Source organism: Drosophila mojavensis, unplaced genomic scaffold (assembly GCF_018153725.1).
Source record: "Drosophila mojavensis isolate 15081-1352.22 unplaced genomic scaffold, ASM1815372v1 contig_9, whole genome shotgun sequence".
NCBI lineage: Eukaryota > Metazoa > Arthropoda > Insecta > Diptera > Drosophilidae > Drosophila > Drosophila mojavensis.
In genome coordinates this window covers 1-16,046 of record NW_025318916.1, presented here as the reverse complement: position 1 = coordinate 16,046, position 16,046 = coordinate 1, and the positions used below count along the sequence as shown (strand labels likewise).

The window sequence follows — 16,046 nt, the reverse complement described above, 5'->3', positions numbered from 1 at the left end:
AATTGCTACAGGCAGCAAGAGCCTCGCACACAGGCATACAAATGGTCATAGTACATGTAGCAAGGAAGAGTGTGTGCGTGCACGCTCGTCGCGAAAGCAACTCTATCATACCCTTCCCACAAATAATCATGAAAACGTAAATATTTTGTAGGAGCTTGGCAAACAGTTCGAAAAAGTTAGGTATACTCTTTACACAGAAGGGAAGGCATGGGTTCTCGCTGCGAGAAGAAATTTCAATTTTTGTGAGCTGCTGCTTGTGCTCACATGCCTACATACATATACACATTTGAGAGAGCAGAGAGAGAGAGAGAGAGCAAGAAGAAATTAAGCATAGTGACTTTTTTTGTTCAATATTTGACCATCTTGGTGGAGCGCATGAAGCGAAATGAGTGCTTTCGTATATTTTCGTAGTCCGAACCTAAAAGTGAAGAGCCGAGCAAATACGAAGTGGTATGGGAAATAGCTCCCGAAAAAAGTGTTCAAACACTACTTGTCTAGTCTATGTGTTCCCTGGTTAATATGTTATGAAAAAAATTTGATAATAACTATAATTAGCATTGGGTATGTATCCTTTAAACTTTAATAATTGCTGATAATAGGTTTGGCATCGAAAAAAATTATTATTATTATATGAGTGACGTCTTCACTTTTTTGCCATTCTTCAATAAGAGCTTTTTTAGGTCGTTTTTTTTATTACCCGTTTTGAGATGCGCCTATCCAATTATTTGCACAAGCGTTCAATTCTATTTAGGTCTGGAGATAGTGGTGGGTGCGGTAACACATGGGCGGTATTATACGCCAGCCATATTTTGACGAAATGGGCAGAATGCTTGGGGTCATTGTCAATGTTAAATGTGAACTGAAATGTGAAAAGGTTATCACTCAAAATATTTAGATATAAATGTTTGTCCACTATACCGTCTACAAATACCAATTCGCGCACACCTGCAGCAGATATGCAACCCCAGACCATCACCCCACAAACAACCATGCTTAACGCTCGGCGTAATATTGTTTTTGTGAAACGAGGTATTCGGCATTCTCTAAGCAGTTTAACGCCCATCCGATCGCTTGGAGCGCTGCACGTTGATTTGAATAGAAAATCGGTCTTTCCATTATCTCTCCAGATTATGCATAAAATTTGCCTTGATCATGCAAATGCAGGATAATTTTCCCTCTAAGCTATCGATGTCTCTTTTAGCTTAGGTGCCATTATTAAGAAAAGTACAAAAGTATGCTCAATTCTTACAAAATTTTCTATATCAAAATTCAAATTTGCGAAACTTTAAATAAAGAAACATAACATACACTCCCGAAATTCAATAAAAGGCACCATGTTTTTCTGGATTTTTTGAGTATTATTCATGGTGGTATATATATTCTTTTTTAAATCGCATATTTTTATTTGTTATATGTTATACACAACAATCTTTTTATATATTTTTGTAAACAAGAAACTTATAATCTAAGAAAAACGAAAATTTAAAAAAAATAAAAGCGCGAAATTCAATTAAAGGCACTTTGACTTAACATATAAAAAAAATCGAAAACAAACTTAATTAAAACCCGTAAATATAAATTAATAATGTGTCCATCCCCCAGATTTGTGAATTACTTCAAAAATTCGATCTGGCATCGAATTAATAGTTTTTATACCCTGAGCCCATTTCAAATGTATGTAACAGGCAGAGGGAGGCGTGGCAGACCCCATAAAGTATATATATTCTTGATCAGGGCGACGAGCTGAGTCGATTTAGCTCTGTCCGTCTGTCCGTCCGTCCGTCTGTCCGCCTGTCCGTATGAACGCAATCTATTCCGGCGCTATTGAAGCTAGAGACTTGAAATTTGGAACACATACTCGTGTATATCTCCGATTTATAAAAGTGTTTTCCCGATCCGCCCACTAGGGGCGTGGCAAATCGGAAAATGCATTTTCCGATATACCAGAAATCATGTTAGTTGAAGAGCTAGAAAGCTGAAATTTGGTACGTATGTCCGCGTCGACCACCCAAGCTATGGCGGATATATCTCCGCCCATTGGGGCGTGGCAAATCGGATAAAACTGTATCTCCTAAAAGTTATAAACCTAGAATGCTGAAATGCATGTAAGCTGATGTTTTAATTCTATGAAGTTGGGTGAAAAAATTATATATTTACGCCCACTAGGGGCGTGGCAAATTGCACCTGAAGATATAGTAATTTTTCGAATTCTGCTCTATTTTGGACACTATTGATGCCAGACTTCAAATTTTGTATATATACTCGGGCTGATCACCCAAGAATAAAAAGCTTTGTCGGATATATGTCCGCCCACAGGGGGCGTGGCAAACCGCAAAAGTTGGATATCTCCCTAAAGTATAATACCTAGAAGCTTCAAATTTAGAGAGTGAAGTTACCAGTAACCTCTTCTATCGATGACCCAAAATACTTTTTACGCCTCTTTTGAGGGCGTTTAATATATCGAAAAATACCCTGCAATTTTCACATTTTTTGAGGGTAAGGATTCAAACTTTGCAGTTAGTGTACCGTTGTCACGTTCTAAGAAGTGACCAAAAATGAGGTGTCTGCGCCCAGTAGGGGCGTGGAAAACAGAAAACCTGTATATGCCTACAGTATTAGAGAGAAAAACTTAACTACTAAATTGTTAATGGGATGTGAATGAGTATTCTGCAGTCGGTAACGCCCGAGTGCAACGTTCGTACTTGTTTATGTATACTTATATGCATTATACAATTTCGGTTTTTTGTCACCCTAATTCTAATTCATCCCCTCACCATCACATTTGTAAAAAAGCGTATTTCAAATACTTGTGCTTTGGACAAATACTCGTATATCCATGTTATAATCATAATCTGAAAGTTTCATGAAGAAAGTACATCCACAAGAAAAGTTATTGAACAATTAGGTTCCTATAGTAAACCACCACTGCAGCCAATGCGTGCGTGCTATCTATGTGTGTGTGTGTGTGTGTGTATGATGTGTGTGTATATGTGTGTGTATGCCTGTGTGTGTATGCTTGTGTGTGTATGCTTGTGTGTGTATGTTGTGTGTGTATGTTTGTGTGTGTATGTGTGTGTGTGTGCGTGTGTGTGTGTGTGTGTGTGTCTTGTGTAAGCAAAAGACACGAAAATGATTGAAACAGCTATTGCTCGAAGGGTTCAGGGGAACTCGTAGTTGGGCAATCTCGACTACAGCTTGTTATTTGTTATACCCTGAACCCATTTTCAATGGGAAATCAGGGTATAATGGTTTTGTTGAAAGGTATGTAACAGGCAGAAGGAGGGCGGGCAGACCCCATAAAATATATATATGCCCTGGGATCAGGGCGAAGAGCTGAGTCGATTTAGCTCTGTTCGTCTGTCCGTCCGTCCGTCTGTCCGTATGTTTGAACGCGTCGATCTCAGAAGATATAAGAGCTAGAGACTTGAAAACCAGTAATAAATTTATATCTCCTACATCTTTAAAAGCTAGAGTCTCCAAATTTTATATGTAGATAAAATATATGCATTTTATAAAATTTCGATTTTTGTCAAAATTTACCCCCCACCCCAATTCAACCCTCACCATCACCTTTGTAAAAGGCGTATTTCAAATACTAGAGACTTGTGCTTTGAAATATACAAATTATTGAACAAATAAATTCTTATAATGTTGCCCACACTGCAGTGCAGCCCAAGCGCAGTCGCTGCTTACTGCGCAATTAGCAGAGTGCGCTCTAATACGTGCGTGCATGTATATGTACCGAAAAGAAGTGCAATGATTAGAATATCAAATTAGAGGGTAAAAAGGTATCTTCTAGTCGAGCAGTCTCGACTAGAGTCTTCTTTACTTGTTATACTCTGAACCCATTGAAAGCGGAAATCAGGGGTATAATGGTTTTGTTAAAAGTAAGTAACAGGCAGAAGGAGGTGTGGAAAACCCTATAAAGTATATATATTCCTGATCTGGTCGAAAATCTGAGTCGATTTAGCTCTATCCGTCCATCCGTCTGTCTGTCTGTATATAATCACGCGCATATCGAGTCTTTCTTAAAAAAACGATCACTTGGCCAGTTATTTTGTTATCGATTAAAAACTTTATCGCAAATCAGTAATAAATTTATAACTGTTCCATCTTTAGAGCTAGAGTCGACAAATTTTTAATGTAGACTCATATGTACTTTATAGAATTTCGATTTCTTTTAAAAATAAAAAACAATTTCAAAGTGCTCAAATATTTGAAGGATATAATCGTACTGAAATAAGACTAGAAATAGTAAAGCATTTGTACAAAGGTTGTTGGGTATAATAAGTACCTCTGGAGCGTCGGCTCCCTTCTTATATTGGTTTAATAATTGAATGAATATTATATCTTTAAATAATTTGTTTTAGCCTTAGTATGTAGAATCATACCCACACGTGCTCGTTCTTGTCGCTGCCGTCAGTTTGTTATGTATTAATGGTTACAATATTACAAAATATTGATAAGAACAAAATAGTAAAGGAAACAAAATGACAATCAGAATAATGAAAATCACTGCGCAACTTTGGTACAAGTGTATACCAACGATTACGCCTGTGCAATGCGAGTGATTTCCCTAAGATGACTTGAAAGCAAGGATTTTGTTAATGGAAGAGGGATAGAACTCTAAGGAAAATTCATAATATTAAACAAGTAAGAAAACTCTAGTGGAGACTGCTCGACTTAGATACTACCCTGAACCAAACTAATAAAAAGGCCCATTTAGTATGGCTAAAAATTTAAATTGCGATGTATTTAAAAATATAAATGAAATACAAAACTCATTTAATTAATAAATAAATATTTTGAAACAATTAAAAAAATCAGTTGCGCGTTTGGAATTCGAACTGCCACCTTAGCTTTTGAAAGCTCGCTGGCAAAAATTGAAAAAGATTCACTGCTGCAGCGCCATCTAGCAAAACTAAACCAAGCTAACAGCTGTCCTAGAAGAAGTTTGAATGTATGTGTGCACACGTATATTGTTGTAGCTGCTGTACGTGCGTTTGTTAATTGGCCAAACATAACGTCGATTGACTTAACGGAATTTAATGAAATTTTCAGCACATGAATATCTGACAAATTAAAAAAAAAAAAAAAAAAAAAAAAATAAAAAATCATTCACAATTAGCTATATAGTGGCTTCTGACTTGAACTTGAATGTTTTTATTCGATAAAAACATAACGGGATGATTTATCGAATTTTAAAAGCAAACTCGACATCCGCGCTGTATATGCGGTCATTTAAAAAACAAATCAATCTTCAGAAATCGACGCGTTCAAACATACGTACAGACGTCGCTCTGATCAAGAATATATATACTTTGTGGGGTCTGCCACGCCTCTTTCTGCCTGTTACATACATTTCAACAAAACCATTATACCCTGATTTCCCATTGAAAATGGGTTCAGGGTATACAAAATATAACGGACGAAAAAGTTACATTAACAAAAAGAACGAATCAATCAGAAAAATAATCCCTAAATGACAATACCTATTATTGATATCATATTAAACGTACTACATATTATAGATTTGCGATTTTATTTATTTAATACTAACATTTAAATAAGATTCCCAAATGTCAAATAAAGCATTCACAGATGATTTTTAATTACTATTCGCCTTCTCAAACACATTACGTAATGTCTAATTAAATGTATTTTCTTTTTACAGATTGATGATATTACCATTGAATCTTCTTCAAGTTTGGAAATTTTAAGAAGAGTTGCAGCGTTGGAGGCTGAAAATAAGGAAATTCGAAATATTGTTTCAAATTTTGCTCAACTGTATAATGATATGCTGAAACGTATTTCAATTATCGAAAATAACAGAATTTTAAATTAAAATATATTAGTGGCTTGATACGAATAATCATGAAAAAGTAATAATAAGCGAAAACCAAATATTTACAAAATTGTATGAATTATTGTCAACTCCATTATATACTTGATTTGTATTTATGAGACAAGAGCAAGAATATGACGCTAATAACTGATATGTATAACCTGATGAGATAATAAAAAAAAAAGTATTTGGAATATTAACAATTTTTAAGAAATAACCCTTTTTATACCCTGAACCCATTTTCAATGGGAAATCAGGGTATAATGGTTTTGTTGAAATGTATGTAATAGGCAGAAGGAGGCGTGGCAGACCCCACAAAGAATATATATTCTTGATCAGGGCGACGAGCTGAGTTGATCTGGCCCTGTCCGTCTGTCCGTATGTTTGAACGCGTCGATTTCCGAAGATAAAAGAGCTAGAGACTTGAATTTTTTTTTAAATTACCGTATAAACAGCGCGGATGTCGAGTTTGCTTTTAAAATTCGATAAATCATACCGTTATGTTTTTATCGAATAAAAACATTCAAGTTCAAGATGCCACTACAGCTAATTGTGAATGATTTTTTTTTTTTTAATTTCTCAAATATTCAATATAATATGTAGATCATATGCTGAAAGTTTAAATTTTATTCAGTCAAAAATTAATTAAAAATCAATTAAATATTTGGCCAATTAACAAACGCACGTGCAGCCGCTACAACAGCATTGTATACGTTCATTCAAACTTCTTATGGAACATTCTTTGAATCACATCAGCTGTTAGTTTGGTTTAGTTTTGGTAGATGGCACTGCAGCAGTGAATCTATTTGAGTTTTGACAGCGCAGCTTTTAGAAGTGAGGTGGCGTAGTGAGTAGCTGCGTGACGCTCGGTCGAGAAGTCCCGTCGATTTCAGAAGATATAAGAGCTAGAGACTTCAAATTTTTTTAAAATGTCCGTGTTTACAGCGCGTATATCGAGTTTATCACTAAAAATCGACAAATCATCCCGATTTTTTTATCGATAAAAACCCTTATCGAAAATCAGTTATAAAATTATATCTCCTACATCTTTCGAACTACAGTCTCCCAATTTTGAATGTATATTTATATGCATTTTATACAAATTCGTTTTTTGTTAAAATTTACCCGCCACCCCTAAATCACCTTTGTAAAAGGCGTATTTCAAATACTAGAGACTTATGCTTTTGCAGGTGCACGCATATTATTGTTATAATTACGATCTACAAATTTCATGAAGATCGTATGTCCACAAAAAAAGTTATGAAACAATTAAGTTCTCATATTAAGCGCACACTGCAACCCATGCGTGTTTATGCGTGGGTGCTTGTGTGTGTATGTTTTTGTGTGTGCACGTGTTTCTTGTGTAAGCAGAAATACGCAAAAAATTATTGAAATAGCTATTGCTCGAAGGGTTCAGGGGATCTCGTAGTCGAGCAGTCTCGACTAGAGCTTTCTTACTTGTTATTAGTTAGTTATCTTTTGTTAGTTATCTTTTGTTACCGAACCGGCAAACAGTTTTTATTATTTTATATGGCTTGGGAAGCACGCAGGATCCTTTTTGGTGTAAGACCTACTTACTTTCTCTTACTTTCGTTTCATTTATTTATTTATTTTTACTTTTTTTCTTTTCTATATTGTTGCCAGACTTATTCTCTTCCGAAAGGGAAGCCCAAAGTATTCCTCTTTGGTTCTAAGACCTATTGTAAGGGTTATTCCACGATCGAATAGAAGGTCTCTGCAATTCATGTTTTTATTTTTGCATATTTACGCTTTGCTTGTTGATTAGAGATTTCCAGATAACCGCCTTTTAGTTAGTGCTTTAAACTTAACTTTGACCTCTAGGTTCCTTTTAATTTATACGGAAACCCATCATTCAACACAGGTGGAAATTGTGACGTTTATTTTTTATGACATTTGTCTTACGGGAAGGATTTGAACCTCGATACGAGAATAAATCTCGTACCACCATTATGCCTGCAAATTTCTTTTATTTTCGTTTTAAGAGTCGTCTCGGCACGGATTTGAACCTAGGTATTGCCAATACCACCATTTAGCCACGATTTCTTTTATGTTATAGAATTATCTAGTGCACCAACACTTGCTAGAAATTATTTTATTATATATTGTATTATGTTATGGCAAGCACTTTTACCCCATTACTTTGCAAATCACAGAAGTACTTCATAATTTTGCCAACAATTGCCCTATTGGATTGGAACAATTTATTTGTACTTGCTTTTTTAATAAGTTATTTTTATAGAATTATTGACACGTCACCATTTCCCTTTACTTCCGTGAAGAATGTGGGTCCCTGCTCGGGCGCCAGTTAAGCGCTCCCACACTAGAGTACTAGTGATTGGGGACGCTGTGTTGGGTTCTTGTGAATATATAACAACTTTGTGTTCAATGAAATAATATATTTTGTATAATTTGGAACAATAGGTCTAAACTCTCTCTAGTCCGAATATATACTAAACTAAATGTGTTCTACTGGTTAGGTTCTCCCCTTGAATGTCTGACTGGACTCTCCAGCCTCCTTAGATTGTCGAAAGTCTTAACTTATATTCACAAGAACCCAACACAGCGTCCCCAATCACTAGTACTCTAGTGTGGGAGCGCTTAACTTACATACATTAGAGTTCTGGTAGTGTACTCGTTGGTGATAGTCTTCCAAATATTTAAAACTTTTCATGTATTTGGAAATCAAAATTTATGAAACAAGACTCTAAGATCCGAGTTAAAGCTTCAAGTTGACCAAAAGAAATCTAACACAAATCAAACCAAGGGAAACATGTGGGAGGGACAAACGAAACATTAAGATGTACTTATTTTGGGTTACTTGATATTTTCAAGTAATGTTTGCCAGCTGTTCACATCTATAGCAAATGGTTTAGAAATCGAAAATAAATGCTGAAATTACAACGAGTAAAAAAACTCTAGTCAAGAGTGATCAACAAGATACTACCCTGATGCAAACTATTAATATTTTGAATTTCTATATATTTAAAAAAATAATAGTTTTGAATGTATGTATATATATTCATAAAAATATAATATTAAGTGTAGATGGACATTAGTGTATAGTTACAAATTTTGCCAGGATACAGTCTTAAACTTGCATATAAGCAATGAAAACTGTTTTCATTTAGTGGATGGATCCCGTTGTTTTTATACGCTGAACCCATTTTCAATGGGAAATCAGGGTATAATGGTTTTGTTAAATGTATGTAACAGGCAGAAGGAGGTGTGGAAAACCCTATAAAGTATATATATTCCTGATCTGGTCGAAAATCTGAGTCGATTTAGCTCTATCCGTCCATCCGTCTGTCTGTCTGTATATATCACGCGCATATCGAGTCTTTCTTAAAAAAAACGATCACTTGGCCAGTTATTTTGTTATCGATTAAAAACTTTATCGCAAATCAGTAATAAATTTATACCTGCTCCATCTTTAGAGCTAGAGTCGACAAATTTTTAATGTAGATTCATATGTACTTTATAGAATTTCGATTTCTTTTAAAATAAAAACAATTTCAAAGTGCTCAAATATTTGAAGGATATAATCGTACGAAATAAGACTAGAAATAGTAAAGCATTTGTACAAAGGTTGTTGGGTATAATAAGTACCTCTGGAGCGTCGGCTCCCTTCTTATATTGGTTTAATAATTGAATGAATATTATATCTTTAAATAATTTGGTTTAGCCTTAGTATGTAGAATCATACCTACACGTGCTCGTTCTGTCGCTGCCGTCAGTTTGTTATGTATTAATGGTTACAATATTACAAAATATTGATAAGAACAAAATAGTAAAGGAAACAGAATGAGAATCAGAATAATGAAAATCACTGCGCAACTTTGGTAACAAGTGTATACCAACGATTACGCCTGGGCAATGCGAGTGATTTCCCTAAGATGACTTGAAAGCAAGGATTTTGTTAATGGAAGAGAGGGATAGAACTCTAAGGAAAATTATAATATTAAACAAGTAAGAAAACTCTAGTGGAGACTGCTCGACTAGATACTACCCTGAACCAAACTAATAAAAAGGCCCATTTAGTATGGCTAAAATTTAAATTGCGATGTATTTAAAAATATAAATGAAATACAAAACTCATTTAATTAATAAATAAATATTTTGAAACAATTAAAAAAAAATCAGTTGCGCGTTTGGAATTCGAACGCCACCTTGGTTTTGGAAGCTGCGCTGGCAAAATTGAAAAAGATTCACTGCTGCAGCGCCATCTAGCAAAACTAAACCAAACTAACAGCTGTCCTAGAAGAAGTTTGAATGTATGTGTGCACACGTATACTGTTGTAGCTGCTGCACGTGCGTTTGTTAATTGGCCAAACATAACGTCGATTGACCTAACGGAATTTAATGAAATTTTCAGCATATGAATATCTGACAAATTTAAAAAAAAAAAAATCATTCACAATTAGCTATATAGTGGCTTCTGACTTGAACTTGAATGTTTTTATTCGATAAAAACATAACGGGATGATTTATCGAATTTTAAAAGCAAACTCGACATCCGCGCTGTATATGCGGTCATTTAAAAAACAAATCAATCTTCAGAAATCGACGTTCAAACATACGTACAGACGTCGCTCTGATCAAGAATATATATACTTTGTGGGGTCTGCCACGCCTCTTTCTGCCTGTTACGCCACATTTCAACAAAACCATTATACCCTGATTTCCCATTGAAAATGGGTTCAGGGTATACAAAATATAACGGACGAAAAAGTTACATTAACAAAAAGAACGAATCAATCAGAAAAATAATCCCTAAATGACAATACCTATTATTGATATCATATTAAACGTACTACATATTATAGATTTGCGATTTTATTTATTTAATACTAACATTTAAATAAGATTCCCAAATGTCAAATAAAGCATTCACAGATGATTTTTAATTACTATTCGCCTTCTCAAACACATTACGTAATGTCTAATTAAATGTATTTTCTTTTTACAGATTGACGATATTACCATTGAATCTTCTTCAAGTTTGGAAATTTTAAGAAGAGTTGCAGCGTTGGAGGCTGAAAATAAGGGAAATTCGAAATATTGTTTCAAATTTTGCTCAACTGTATAATGATATGCTGAAACGTATTTCAATTATCGAAAATAACAGAATTTTAAATTAAAAATATATTAGTGGCTTGATCACGAATAATCATGAAAAGTAATAATAAGCGAAAACCAAATATTTACAAAATTGTATGAATTATTGTCAACTCCATTATATACTTGATTTGTATTTATGAGACAAGAGCAAGAATATGACGCTAATAACTGATATGTATAACCTGATGAGATAATAAAAAAAAAGTATTTGGAATATTAACAATTTTTTAAGAAATAACCCTTTTTATACCCTGAACCCATTTTCAATGGGAAATCAGGGTATAATGGTTTTGTTGAAATGTATGTAATAGGCAGAAGGAGGCGTGGCAGACCCCACAAAGAATACTTATATTCTTGATCAGGGCGACGAGCTGAGTTGATCTGGCCCTGTCCGTCTGTCCGTATGTTTGAACGCGTCGATTTCCGAAGATAAAAGAGCTAGAGACTTGAATTTTTTTTTTAAATTACCGTATAAACAGCGCGGATGTCGAGTTTGCTTTTAAAATTCGATAAATCATACCGTTATGTTTTTATCGAATAAAAACATTCAAGTTCAAGATGCCACACTACAGCTAATTGTGAATGATTTTTTTTTTTTTTAATTTCTCAAATATTCAATATAATATGAGATCATATGCTGAAAGTTTAAATTTTATTCAGTCAAAAATTAATTAAAAATCAATTAAATATTTGGCCAATTAACAAAACGCACGTGCAGCCGCTACAACAGCATTGTATACGTTCATTCAAACTTCTTATGGAACATTCTTTGAATCACATCAGCTGTTAGTTTGGTTTAGTTTTGGTAGATGGCACTGCAGCAGTGAATCTATTTGAGTTTTGACAGCGCAGCTTTTAGAAGTGAGGTGGCGTAGTGAGTAGCTGCGTGACGCTCGGTCGAGAAGTCCCGTCGATTTCAGAAGATATAAGAGCTAGAGACTTCAAATTTTTTTTAAAATGTCCGTGTTTACAGCGTATATCGAGTTTATCACTAAAAATCGACAAATCATCCCGATTTTTTTATCGATAAAAACCCTTATCGAAAATCAGTTATAAAAGATTATATCTCCTAGCATCTTTCGAACTACAGTCTCCCAATTTTGAATGTATATTTATATGCATTTTATACAAATTCGTTTTTTGTTAAAATTTACCCGCCACCCCTAAATCACCTTTGTAAAAGGCGTATTTCAAATACTAGAGACTTATGCTTTTGCAGGTGCACGCATATTATTGTTATAATTACGATCTACAAATTTCATGAAGATCGTATGTCCACAAAAAGTTATGAAACAATTAAGTTCTCATATTAAGCGCACACTGCAACCCATGCGTGTTTATGCGTGGGTGCTTGTGTGTGTATGTTTTTGGTGTGTGCACGTGTTTCTTGTGAAGCAGAAATACGCAAAAATTATTGAAATAGCTATTGCTCGAAGGGTTCAGGATCTCGTAGGCCGAGCAGTCTCTGACTAGAGCTTTCTTACTTGTTATTAGTTAGTTATCTTTTGTTAGTTATCTTTTGTTACCGAACCGGCAAACAGTTTTTATTTTATATGGCTTGGGAGGCACGCAGGATCCTTTTTGTAAGACCTACTTACTTTCTCTTACTTTCGTTTCATTTATTTATTTTTACTTTTTTCTTTTCTATATTGTTGCCAGACTTATTCTCTTCCGAAAGGGAAGCCCAAAGTATTCCTCTTGGTTCTGAGACCTATTAGGGGTAAGGGTTGGTTCCACGATCGAATAGAAGGGTCTCTGCAATTCATGTTTTTATTTTATGCTTTGCTTGTTGATTAGAGATTTCCAGATAACCGCCTTTAGTTAGTGCTTTAAACTTAATTTTGACCACTAGGTTCCCTTTAATTTATACGGAAACCCATCATTCAACACAGGTGGAAAGACCTTTATTTTTTATGACATTTGTCTTACGGGCAAGGATTTGATCCCCGATCACGAAAGAAACCTCAAACCACCGTTGGTGCCTGCAAATTCTTTTTTTCGGTTTTTAAGAGTCGTCTTGGCACGGATTTGAACCTAGTATTGCCAAGCCCACCATTTAGCCACGATTTCTTTTATGTTATAGAATTATCAAGTACACCACAACACTTGCTAGAAATTATGTTATTATTTATTGTATTATGTTAAGGCAAAGCACTTTAACCCCATTACTTTGCAAATCACAGAAGTACTTCATAATTTGCCAACAATTGGCCCTATTGGATTGCAACAATTTATTTGTACTTGCTTTTTTAATAAGTTATTTTTATGGATTATTGGACACGTCACCATTTTCCCTTACTTCCGTGAAGAATGTGGGTCCCCTGCTCGGCGCCAGTTAAGCGCTCCCACACTAGAGTACTAGTGATTGGGGACGCAAAGTTGGGTTCTGTGAATATATAACAACTTTGTGTTCAATGAAATAATATTTTTGTATAATTTGGAACAATAGGTCTAAACTCTCTCTAGTCCGAATATATACTTAAACTAAATGTGTTCTACTGGTTAGGTTCTCCCCCTTGAATGTCTGACTGACTCTCCAGCCTCCTTAGATTGTCGAAAGTCTTAACTTATATTCAAAAGAACCCAACACAGCGTCCGCAATCACTAGTACTCTAGTGTGGGAGCGCTTAACTTACATACATTAGAGTTCTGGTAGTGTACTGTTGGTGATAGTCTTCCAAATATTTAAAACTTTTCATGTATTTGGAAATCAAAATTTATGAAACAAGACTCTAAGATCCGAGTTAAAGCTTCAAGTTGACCAAAAGAAATCTAACACAAATCAAAACCAAGGGAAACATGTGGGAGGGACAAACGAAAACATTAAGATACTTATTTTGGGTTACTTGATATTTTCAAGTAATGTTTGCCAGCTGTTCACATCTATTGCAAAATGGTTTAGAAATCGAAAATAAATGCTGAAATTACGAGAGTAAAAAAACCTCTAGTCGAGGATCAACAAGATACTACCCCTGATGCAAAACTGTTTATTAATATTTTGAATTTCTATATATTTAAAAATAATAGTTTTGAAATGTATATAATCTTAAGTGTAGATGCATAGTTACAAATTTTGCCAGGATACAGTCTTAAACTTCCATATAAGCAATGAAAACGGTTTTCATTTAGTGGATGGATCCTGTTGTTTTTATACCCCGAACCCATTTTCACTGGGAAATCAGGGTATAATGGTTTGTAAAAAATGTAAGGTAACAGGCAGAAGGAGGCGTGGCAGACCCCATAAAATATATATATTCTTGATCAGGGCGAAGAGCTGAGTCGATTTAGCCTCTGTTCGTTGTCCGTCCGTCCGTCTGTCCGTGGGTTTGAAAGCGTCGATCTCAGAAGATATAAGAGCTAGAGACTTGAAAACCAGTAATAAATTTATATCTCCTAACATCTTTAAAGCTAGAGCCCCCGGGTTTTATATGGAGATAAAATATATGCATTTTATACAATTTCGTGGTTTTTGTCGTACTCCCCCACCCCTAATTCACCCCTTCTCACCATCACATTTGTAAAAGGCGTATTTCAAATACTAGGGACTTGTGCTTGGAATTAAAAGTTATTCAAGAAATAATTCTTGTAATGTTGCCCACCGCAGCGGCAGCCCAAGGCGCAGTCGCTGCTTACTGCGCAGTTAGCAGAGCGCGTTCTAACACGTGCGTGTACAAGTATAAGAGCCGAAAAGAAGTGCAATGATTAGAATAGCAAATTAGAGGGTACAGGGTATCTTCTATTAGTCGGGCAGTCTCGACTAGAGTCTTCACTGGTTATACTAACCCATTGAAAGTGGGGAAATCAGGGGTATAATGGTTTTGTTAAAAGTAATGCAAGGCAGCAAAAGGAGGGTGTGGGAAAACCCTATAAAGCTTATGGTTATTTCCTGATCTGGTCGAAAATCTGAGGTCGATTTAGCTCATCCGGCCATCCGTCTGTCTGTCTGTATATATCGCATATCGAGTCTTTCTTAAAAAAAACGATCACTTGGCCAGTTATTTTGTTATCGATTAAAAACTTCTATCGCAAATCAGTAATAAATATACACTATCTTTAGAGCATTAGAGTCGACAAATTTTTAATGTAGATTCATATGTACTTTATAGAATTTCGATTTTCTCAAAATAAAAAACAATTTCAAAGTGCTCAACATTTGAAGGATATAATCGTACGAAATAAGACTAGAAATAGTAAAGCATTTGTACAAAGGTTAAGTTGGGTATAATAAGTGGAATTCTCGGGAGCGTCGGCTCCCTTCTTATATTGCTTAATAATTGGAATGAATATCGATCTTTAAATAATTTGGTTTAGCCTTAGTATGTAGAATCATACCTACACGTGCTCAAGTTCTGTCGCTGCCGCCTGGTTTGTTATGTATTAATGGTTACAATACAAAATATTGATAAGAACAAAATAGTAAAGGAAACAGAATGAGAATGTGAATAATGAAAATCACTGCGCAACTTCAACAAGTGTATACCAACGATTACGCCCGGGCAATGCGAGTGATTTCCTAAGATGACTTGAAAGCAAGGATTTCCCGACGGAAGAGAGGGATAGAACTCTAAGGAAAATTATAATATTAAACAAGTAAGAAAACTCTAGTGGGAGACTGCCTGACTAGATACCACCCCGAACCAAACTAATAAAAGGCCCATTTAGTATGGCTAAAATTTAAATTGCGATGTATTTAAAATATAAATGAAATACAAACTCATTTAATTAATAAATAAATATTTTGAAACAATTAAAAATCAGTTGCGCGTTTGGAATTCGAACGCCACCTTTAGTTTTGGAGGCTGCGCTGGCAAAATTGAAAAGATCTCACTCGCTGCAGCGCTTTCATCAGCAAAACTAAAACCAACTAACAGCTGTCCTAGAAGAAGTTTTGAATGTATGTGCACACGTATACTGTTGTAGCTGCTGCACGTGCGTTTGTTAATTGGCTAAACATAACGTCGATTGACTTTATTTATTTATTTATTTATTTTCTTAAAGCTATTGACAAAATGAGAGTCAATTTTAATTTAAAAGCTCATACAGTACACGATATAATTTCAAT

General features: G+C 34.9%; 2 long non-coding RNA genes across 2 annotated transcripts; one reads left to right on the top strand and one right to left on the bottom strand.

Moving 5' to 3' along the window:
* Window positions 1-5,437: 5,437 nt before the first annotated feature.
* On the top strand, window positions 5,438-10,900 carry LOC26527260. The gene is made up of 2 exons (XR_006357997.1): window positions 5,438-6,029; window positions 10,833-10,900. It is a non-coding gene; the product is annotated as an uncharacterized LOC26527260 (long non-coding RNA).
* On the bottom strand, window positions 7,332-8,227 carry LOC122757828. The gene is made up of 2 exons (XR_006357998.1): window positions 7,614-8,227; window positions 7,332-7,542 (listed from the first exon to the last, which is right to left on the bottom strand). It is a non-coding gene; the product is annotated as an uncharacterized LOC122757828 (long non-coding RNA).
* Window positions 10,901-16,046: the final 5,146 nt, after the last annotated feature.